This window comes from Panthera leo, chromosome C2 (genome assembly GCF_018350215.1).
Source record: "Panthera leo isolate Ple1 chromosome C2, P.leo_Ple1_pat1.1, whole genome shotgun sequence".
Classification (NCBI taxonomy): Eukaryota; Metazoa; Chordata; class Mammalia; order Carnivora; family Felidae; genus Panthera; species Panthera leo.
The window spans coordinates 19,051,058-19,061,835 of record NC_056687.1 but is presented as its reverse complement, the minus strand read 5'-3'; the positions used below and the strand labels follow the sequence as shown (position 1 = coordinate 19,061,835).

The following is a 10,778-nucleotide window of genomic DNA, read 5'->3' as shown; positions in this document are numbered from 1 at the left end:
AGGCCTCACCTCATCTCTCAATTCCAGAGAGCTAATATGAGCGATACACAAAACCTACACAAGTACTGCTGTAAAACCAAAAAGAAAGTCATAAATGTTGTAGAAAGCCTGAAGCCATTTCAACTGTCAAAAATATTCAAACCTTTCCATCAATGTTCAGTTACATTCTGTCTCATTCAAGTCAAGCAGTTCACCTAAAGAAAGAATCTGGACATGAATACATTCTACATCATAATACACAAGAGATAGAGATTAAATGGATTCTTTTTAGAACTTTAGAAATCTGCAACTAATTATTTCTATAATATATGCCAGTTTCAGAAAATTATGATGTCTAAAAATCTCCTCTGAAATCTCCACTAAAAATCTATGTTATTACTTACATTTGAAATTTCAGATTGTTTATTCAATGTAATCTTTTAATAGTCTTACTTAGAATAAGTGTTCCATTAAAAAAAATTATCCTTTCAATTTCTGAATTTAAGTTTAATCATCTTATAATTATATTAAAATGTTCTAAAAGCATTTTAATCTAATATCTGATTTCATGGAGTCAATTTTTTTATTCGATACAAATTGAGTCTTCACTAATTTCAGGAAGAAAGATCTGTCCGTAATTTAGCCCTCAAAATAAAATTCAACTAGCTATAAGCCACTGGATGCCTGCCTTGTGGGCAGATGGAATTTATTTATGAAGGAAGTTCAGTGGTCAAGCGTTAGAGACCTAAAACAAGGGTATGAGATTTCTGATCACTGAAATGAAAAACTCATCAATTAAGGTGTTAACTGAACTAAGGCATAGGGGAAGGAAGGGTTCTTTAGTGAGATTTAGGAAGACCTGTTCCGGAATATATAGTTTTCCAGAATAAGATTTGTGTCCTCTGGTGGGATTTTGAGTGGTAGATACTTTAGCAGGGAAAAGAAGTCAGTGGAGAAATGATAATGAAAACACTCCCACCTGGAGAATGCAGGGTGTGGGGGGTGTGAGTTCCACCACATGAGAACTGAGAGTTTCTCCCAGGGTACCAACGCTTTTTGGTAGAGGAGGGGTGGAGAACGGCTCTTGGCATGTGATAAGTACCACCTAAGTGTCTATTGTTATTGTCAACAGGTCAGAACACAGGAGAAACATGGTGAACAGCATAGGGCACATCGCTCCAAGGGACGCCACATCTATTCTAGCTAGCTCTTCTAGCTATAGGGTGGGCCAACCTTGGAGCAAAGTATTAAAAAAAAAAAAAGTTATTTACATGGTCATGGTTCGTTGCGTATCTTAACACAAAGCGAATTTAATTTTTAACAATCTTTTTTCACCGGATTTAAATTGTCACCGTTAACTAGATGAAGAGCATAAACCAAAGGGCATATGGGTTAACACGCATTCTCACTGAAGGGCATGATTCAGCTGAAGTCACACTTATTTCCTCTCATCTTGAGGTATCGCTGTAGACTCGGGTTGAGTGACTCCAAACCCCGGAGCCACAGCAAGAGCCCATGGGAAGATCTTGAATTTAGCAGGGAGAACAAAAGACCCTGAGGGTGCCGGAGGAGGGTGAGAGCCAGAAAGTTGGAGAAAATAAGTAGGTTGGGCCAAGGATTTGCTCTTAAAGGTAACCTCTGATTGAATCTGATTATCTGTGACGTGACCATAACAGAGCAAGAATGATTTGCAATTAGAATCAAGATGCATGAAGTTCACTTTATGTTCACACTTCTTGGAATGATATTAAATATATTTATTGCTCTTTTCTCTCTACAAAAGGGCAAGGGACCTGTTTTTTATGAACCTGCTTAAAATATGTAAAAACCCAAGGCGGCTTTCTTGGTGTGGGAGTTGTTTTATGGCAATTGAATAAAGACAATCATTCCAGTGGAAATTCTGCACACAGGAAAGTTTGAAATATCTGAGGACATATGTAATATAAGACAAATGTGCTCTTAAATATTATGGTCCTCAAGATGTTGATGAGTTTTAAAAAGTTGAAGTAACATTTGTTCCTTCCTAGGGCTGGATTTATATTTGAAAATTTTAATAACAGGTAAATAGACAAACTTTAGGAGGATTCTAAAACAGGACACTGGTCAATAACTTTCAGGAGTACTTGGAATTTTGAAGAAAACAAAATAAGTCCTAGAGCTGAGAGGAAATGACAGACTCTCTAAAGAAGAACTATCAAGCTCTGGAAAATAAGCATTCTAAAGACGAATTCTGATTTATAATATGGTGTTTTATTGAGTTCAACATTTTATTATTTCAACAGTGAAAACAGTGTGGTGATTAGTGTTACGTCTCAACTTGACTGGGCCACGGGGTGCCTAGATATTTGGTCAAACATTATGCTGCATGTGTCCACAAGGGTGTTTTAAAGTGAGATTCATATTGGATTAGACTACGTGAAGCAGGTCCGTAATGTGGGTGGACCTCATCCAACTAGTTGAAGACTTGAACAAAAAGCCTGGCTCTCAAACAAGCAAAAGAGAACTCCTCCCGCCCGACTGCTTTGAACCAAGATGATGGTTCTTTTCTTGCCTTCAGACTCCAACTAAAATGTCAGTTCTTCTCGGGTCTTGAGCCTAGAAACTTCAGATTTTTTGATTTCTCAGCCTCCATAATTGCATGAGCCAACTTCTTGTAAGGAAGAAACAAACAAAAAACACATTGGTTCTGTTTCTCTGGAGAGCCCTAATACAAACCGGGACTCCCACAATCCTGACGAGCACATTGAACATTCGTCCAGGTGAATTAGTCAGAGTAGGTGATCTAGCCCAATGCCTTACCTGTGCCAGCATTTAACTTATTTCTTGAATGCGTGAATGTATGAATGTTTGAATAACTAAAAACTTGAATGCATGAAGAAATAAATGATCGAATGTTAAAATGATCAAGTGAGTTCTAAGAATAAAAATGTGTGATTCTTCAATTATTCAGGACTGAGAATTTTTCAAAAACAAGCATTCAGATGACTAGCTTCTTTCCTGCCCAACATAAAGCAATGCCAAATGACCCAGAGAAGTTTCTGGAAACTGAAGGCTGGCTACGTCCATGTGGCCCAAATACCCAGTTGAAAACTGATTAGTGCAGGGTGCCGGGGTGGCTCAGTCGGTTAAGCATCCAACTTCAGCTCAGGTCCTGATCTCACAGTTCCTGAGTTCAAGCCCCATATCGGGCTCTCTACTGTCAGTGTAAAGCCCGCTTCGGATCCTCTCTGTCTGCCCCTCCCCCACTCATTCTCTCTCCCTCTCTCTTTCTCTCTCCCTCCCTCTCACTCTCTTTCTCTCTCTCTCATCAAATAAATAAACATTAAAAAAAGAAAACTGATCAGTGGTATCTTTAACATTGTGCCAAGTAAGAGTGGCCAACGTGTTGTCACAAATGAATGAGTTTCAGAGGCAACATTATTCAAAGCCTGTACCTTGTTAGGCAATTCACATTCTCTGTACTTTGCTGAAGCAGAGCTGATCGCTACTGCTTTCTTGCAACCTCTCAGCTCCTGCAACAGACACCCATCTCTTAAAATCTAAGAGGCTGAAACAAATGGAAAATTCAAACACACACAAATCCAAAACCCTTATCCATTCTATCATACCAAAAATCTGGGGGGGGAATGATATTCATTGTTCAAAAAATAAAATCAAAAATCAAATAGAAAGTCACACCCCTTGTACTCTAAACTCTATTAGGAGTCATTATTCATTTAAAACCGCATTAGAAATGGGGGTTTTTTAAGTTAATTGAAATTTACCTAAAAAGATTCAACTAAAAGTTATTGAACCCTAAATCCAGGTCTGTGATCTCATACTTGTTTTCTCAACTATCTTTAAAACAATGCTTTAAGCAAGTTATTATTGATTTCATAATGAAACTGATACGGGTTTAGTGGGTTTAGTAATTTGCCCCTCTCCACACGTAATAGGCATCAGGGCCCAAATCATCCTGGTCCCTTTAACTCATGAAAATCTCAAGTCCATCATTCTGATTTTAAATATAATTGTACAGTAAGACCTGTAGTTAGCCACTCTGCGACGTTCTGGCCAAGTGCAGCAATGATTTTGATTATTACAAACACTACCACAGACATGAAACTGACACCTGTTGAGAGACATTACAAGTAAGGTGGTTTTGCAAGATTATGCCTGGAATTTTCTAATGCTCCTGATGAAAGCCCTGACACCTAGGATTCTTATTGTGTTATCCTACGTGAATGTGTCTGAACCGCAGGACTAATATCAGATACACTCAGGCAGGATTCAAGAGGTGTCCCTCATTTGTATATATCATGTATCTTAGGAAGAAAACAGAAAAATGGAATCCTAACCTTTTAAGATGTGTGCCTCCTTGAATTACTTCACTCAGTTTGAACAGAAGTGTGCTAGCAGTCATATCACTCTCTATCTTCTCCAGAAACAAAACCAGACCTTCACATACCCCTGGCGTGACTTTATGTATTGCACACACATACACACATACAAACTCATTGCACAACCCTTTCATTATTCCACTGTCTAAGTGTGTTCTCTCCAACTGGAAGACACTTGCAGAAATGTCATGCAATGACTGACTTCTGAGTCTTTCTTAGCAAAACAATGAAATAAACCACAATTTCCTGCCTCTGGCACCTCACCACATGGTGCTGGTGCAGTGCCTACCCATGAAATGCCAGATGGCCCAGAGACATCAATTGTTCAAGAATAACATCACACGCACTTTGAATAGTATATTTTAACAACATACCTGCTGCTGTCATGGGGGCAAGAAGTCCTACAGCTGTACTCGTCCTTGGGCTTTCGCAACTAGTACAGATCACAAACTTCTTTAGGAACTTTCCCAAAGGGTTGTATTACCCTTAACTGTGAATCCTTCTACATAGCACTGGAGGTTTATGTCCAAAACCTAGAATATTTACTTGGACATTTAGAAAGGCAATCTTGAATACTTATGCCATGAGTCATCACCTTGCCAATCCCCAATTTCATTGTGCCGTGTTATTAAAAATGTTGATGCTAGAACATCAAATCCGACAGGTATCTCTGAGGGATGCCAGCTTTTATCCTGAGGTTGGTGTGGAGAGGATATCTCGTAGAGAAACTGCCTGGGTAACAAAAGCAATTACAAACCCATGTAACACTCCTTAGATTCAAAAATGAAATGAAATTCATCCTAATATTTTGCCAATGATACAAAGCACAGATCAGAAATTTATTTCCATGAAGGCATTGACTGAAACTGGGAATCTTCCAACCTGCTAATTGACTTTTATATTGAATAAAGTTTTAAGTAAGTAAAAATAGTATATGCTATACTACTTAGCACAAAACTGCCAAGAGTGATTTTATGCCCTTGGGAAGTGACCAAGAAACCTTGGGCAAAAATCAATACTGACTTTCCAAGACTCTTCCAACAGAACAGAGTCTGGATTAGGGTAATCTCCTTTGTAAAATGAACTGTAATGAGCATCCAAAAATGTTGCCACTATAATCTCAGAATTGTGATCGTCAGACATTAACAACTAGTCTAAATTTTCATCAGGTGAGCTAAAGGAATTTGTACAGAATTTGTTTCCAAACAATGTGGATAAAGAATTCAGATGAATAAAAATGTGCTAAAAGTGCATTGCTGGAGGAGACTGATCAAATTTCAATAACCAATATAGGGCTTCTATCAATTTACTTTTTACAAGTTATGCAGCAAATTGTAAGGTAATGCAATGTATTGTCATTATCACAGGATGCTGAAATATGAATGGATTTTTCCTAAAGTTCCCACTTTCCCTTTTCCACTTGCTCACCTAATTCAGGCAAATAATCTGTCTATTCTAGTTATTTCCTCAGGATACAGGCGTGACAGGGTAACGCAGAAAACAGAAGCTTCCTATGAGTGCCTGGTTTATATTTGCCAAAATCATAATGCCACAAAATGATTATTTGAGGGGCAAAAATGAATCTGGGGGGGGGGGAGCTATCAAAAATTATAAAGGGAGGGATCTTCCCTGAATACTAGAAAAGTAATCTACTAGGCTGGGGGACAGAAGAAAGAAAAAGTATGGTGGTTTAGAGATAGTATTGACTCTGCTCTCCATATTAGAACTTCATTGAGGAGGCAAGACCCTGAGGTGGTCTGGGAGACAGAGAACAAAGATGGATATTTGCCCCTTCTCTTAGATCATAAACCCAAGGAAGTGATAAAGGCACAACTTAGGCATCAAGGCAAATGAAGCCATAGATACGTCCCAGGAGAAGTCCCTTACTAGGGAATAGCATAAAAGCTTGATGTTTCAGTTTTCAAGCCTGACATGAAAATACCAGAGAGATCCATTGGACCTGAGGCCCTCGATGGACAAGAATGAGAGTTGTCTCAAGAGTTTACTATATGGATCAGAGAGCAAAGACTAAATGGAACCATGGATTGGTCAGCAAATATTTCTGTGGATGGATGATTCAAAAACAAAATAGGTCATATAACATCTTGAAATTGCATACATCTCCCTGGAACTTAGACCCAAGCCAGGGAAAAGAGAGACAGTGTAGGTGTCTGATGGCCTCAGGAACTGAAGATTCAAAGAGGTCTTGCAGATGCTGCCCCCTGAGGCCACCTGCGACCTCACTGTGTTCTTCAACACCGTGCTGGAGGGCGAGCCCTTGGGCCATGTCTCCTTCGAGCTGTTTGCAGACAGAGTTCCAACAACTTTTGAGAACTTTTGTGCTCTGAGCACTGGAGATGGAGAATTTGGTTTAAAATCTCCTGCTTTCACAGGATCATTCTGGGATTTAGGTGCCAGGGTGGTGACTTCGCACACCACAATGGCACTCGCAGCAAGTCCATCTATAGGGAGAAATGTGACGATGAGAATTTCATCCTGAAGCATACAGGTCCTGGCATCTTGTCCATGGCAAATGCTAGACCCACACTAATGTGGGTCCCAGTTTTCCATCTGCACTGCCAAGATTGAGTGGTTGGATGGCAAGCATATGATCTTTGGCAAGGTGAAAGAGGGCAGGAATATTGTGGAAGCTGTGGAGACTTTTGGGCCCAGGAACAGCAAGACCAGGAAGAAGATCACCATTGCTGACTATGGACAAACCTAATAAATTTGACTTGTGTTTTATCTTAACTATCAGGCCATTCCTTCTGTAGCACAGGAAAGCACCCCTTCACCCCCATCTGCTTGAAATATTCCATAATCTTTGTGCTCTCACTGTAGTACTGTGGGTTCCATAGTTTCCTTACTCTCCTCCAGGGCTAGCTGTATTGCAGAGTTAAGTTACAATTATAAAATAAAAACTAAACAACAGCAACAACAACAAAAAATTCAAAGAAAAATTTAGTTGCTATATAGAAGAATCAAGTTATGTTTCTTACATTTCTGGATCATTCTGAACTAAGATTTATACCTGTTATAACAGATAATGTCATTAACACATATATCATGATTTACCATTTCCGAGTTAGCTTCCAAGTACCCTGATCGCCCAGATTTTCCTAATATCGTGAACACAATGAACTTTAGATCCATCTAATTTGTCATCATTTGCCCTCACATATATTTTTTAAGTTTCACATATTTGCTTACATTGTGCATTTCACTTTTTTTCTTTTTTCTCTCCAGTGGTTTGTGAACACCTACTATGTGCAAACCATGATAGAGAAATAGCGTCTCTGCCATTCAAGTCCCATGTTCTATTATTTTACGTGAACTATCATTTATTGTACGTTAATCAAAGTCGGAGCTTTACAAGAGCTATCTCCTCTTCACAAACACAAAGCGTGTGAGTTCAGCATCATGATCCCCTTTTTACAAACAGAAAGCAGAAGCTTCGAAGGGCTACATAACTTGCCTAAAGTCAAACTGATTGAACGTCAAGGAGATGAACTTCAAGCTCTCTTCTGTGTTTAAACCTCCAGCCCACATTGGTCTCTAGCTTGCTACCACCTTTTGAAAGCATTGTCACCTCAATGTATAGTACCCAATTTTCTTTTCTCTTTTCTTCCCTTTCTCATCACACAACTAGTTCACAACAAAAGTTCTTTTTATAGGATGTCTTATTCTTATGCCATTACTTATGTTTCATATTTACCTTCTAAACCAAATTGGAAATAACCAAAGGTCATAGGTAAGGCCTCTTTTGGGGGAAACTTTTTCCCATATTTCTCACTTTCAAATAAATAGTCGTGTACTTCCAGCAATGTTTAATCTTGTGATCATCTTTCCTTTAAAAAAATAACAAAACCCTGACATTTCTTTATTCTTCTTGTCCTCTGGATATTTATCCCATCTCTTTTCTTCTTTCTACACCCAAGATCCTTTAGAGTGTCTGCATTCTCTGTATTTTCTAGCTCCCCTCTTATTCACTCTCTACCCCACTGCCATCTGACTTCCTCTCCCGCCAAGCCACGAAGAGCTCTTTGGAATGTCACCAATGACTTCCTTTATGCTAAATCTATTAAACACCTTTTGGTCTTTATCTGATTGGCCATGTGGCACATAAATATAGCCAAGTAGAAAGAGTGACTGTCTGCCTTGAGCACTTTTTCCAAACGTAAAACCTTGGAAGCATTTATTTCTGAGATAATATGTTCATATAACCAGGGCAGTTGTTAAAACTGTGATGTAAATAAGTAGAGGCGTCAGTGTGAAAGCCAGGGAACACACACAGAAAGAAGAGTCAAGGGCTTGCTCCTTTCTGAACAATGGAGTTTCCAATACCTAGTGGTGACAGCCACTCAAGACTCTGCACTGATATGAGACCGTGGAATCCTCCTCCTAAACAGTGTCTTCCCTTGGACTTTGGGAACCTGAAGGCTTCCGTGAGGAAGCCATTCCCACTGCCTGAACCTCTAGCATCCCGGCTGATTTCTACTCATGCTTCAAGACTTCACTGAAACATCTCCTCATCATAGAAGCCTTCCATGATTCTCCAGGATTCATTAAACTCCCTTTGCTTTAGACAACTTTACAACTTCTTCCATAACCCTCATCACAGCTGTAATTACTCATTGAATATCTGTCTCTGCTAACTGTGATCTTCAGGAGGACAGATGGTCGTGTTCACTCTCATAGCCCCCAAGGCCCAACAGAGTGTCTGGCACATCAAAAGTGCTTGATAACTATTCCCTGAATTGAACTGAAATGAATTTTTTTTTAATTGACTTTCTAATCATATTTTAGTAGATACATTTATGACCTAGGGAGCATTGAAGGAAAAAGGTTATTACAGTACTAAAATGTCTAGAATAACTATCAAAATGGAATAGCTGAAGAACCTGAGAATATTGAACCTACAAAAGAAAACATCATTTGAAGCCCATCATACGGAAGAGAGCCTAGAATTACTCCCGATGGCCAAACTAGAACATAGAGGAACACTTCAGCTTAGTATGAGGAAAGACTCTCCACCAATTGAAGCTAGAGGGGGAAAAAAAGTCATGCCTCAAAGTGGGAGCAGTTCTCTGCTCCTGCTGTAGTTTAGACAGACATGATCCTTAGAAGGGATATCCTCACTGGACAGGTAGTTGGAGGATATGAGTCCTGAAGACATTTCCACACTCTCATGTCTCCTTTGTAACTGAAAGAAAAATAAAATGATATAACAACCCTCTTCCCCTTAAACCATTCTAAGTTTAAAGGGGGGAAAGTTGCATAAAGCAGAGAAAAGGTGGACATAAGCTCTTCAAAAAAAATGTGTTTAATACACACTGTTGTTATGATTTATTTTTCCCCCAGGTATTTTAAACTTGTTCTAATGCTATTTTCATGTTCAATTCATTTTTAGTTGAGGTTTGTTTGGTTGATTGGTTGGTTTATTTGTTTCTTAGTATCTATGAATACATTACCCATGCAAAGAACTTCTTGTACTTTGCCCTTTATTCTGAATTCTGTATCCCAAGTTTGTGGTTCAACAAGGAGCAATTGCTCAACAAACATGAAAATGATGATTGCTTATTGTTGGTATTTAATACAATTATTCAAAAATTTAATAAACACTTTTATAGAAGCTCAAAATTTCCAGTCAGTACACATCCCTTGAGACATGGCTGGTAGTAAGAAGTAGCTTGTCCAAGACATTTCAGAGGGGGGAAATTATTTTTGAAAGAAAATCATGAAGCCATAATATTAGTTTAATTAATATTAGGGTTTGATATTAGGGTTCTAAGGTTAAACACACTTTCTTCATTAGGAACCATTTTATTTCACGTACTTTCTGCCTCGTCTTTCTTGACTCTCAATGTCAGGAAAAAACAGATGGCCAATATGGAGGCATTTGGAATTAAAAATAATTATGCAAGTTAATTCTCTAACAAGACAGCGACAGTATTTAAGTGGAGATTTTTTTCATTTACACTATTATTTCCAATATTATTTAGTATTTCTCTACTATTCAGCAATATAACACACATACAACAGTCTCCTTACGAAGAGAATGAAACTTTTTTCTCTCGAGAAAACAGTTGTTTTGGGCGATTCAAATATGCCCATTTAAAAACAAAATCACTAAATGATAAATTTAAATTTGACTTGAACAAATATTAGAGCATGTCAAATTATAGCATAATTGAGATTATTTTTATCCCTCTTAGTACTCGTTCTCCATCCTACAGAGAATTTTTATTCAGTTTCTCAACAGAGGACAGACGTAGACTAGACACTGGGAAGGACCCAGTAGAAGCACATGAGAAGATACGTACATAAGGATATCAGGATGGAGCCGGGTAATGGGTTTGGAACATGGTAGTGTCTGGGCAGGAGGAGGCACACCTCTTACACAGCCAGATACTGCTCGGA

The 10,778-nt window shown here is 38.6% G+C and overlaps 1 pseudogene; it reads left to right on the top strand.

Moving 5' to 3' along the window:
- The first annotated feature begins 6,570 nt into the window (after window positions 1-6,570).
- Window positions 6,571-7,083, top strand: LOC122229226 (annotated as a pseudogene).
- The last annotated feature ends 3,695 nt before the right edge of the window (window positions 7,084-10,778 follow it).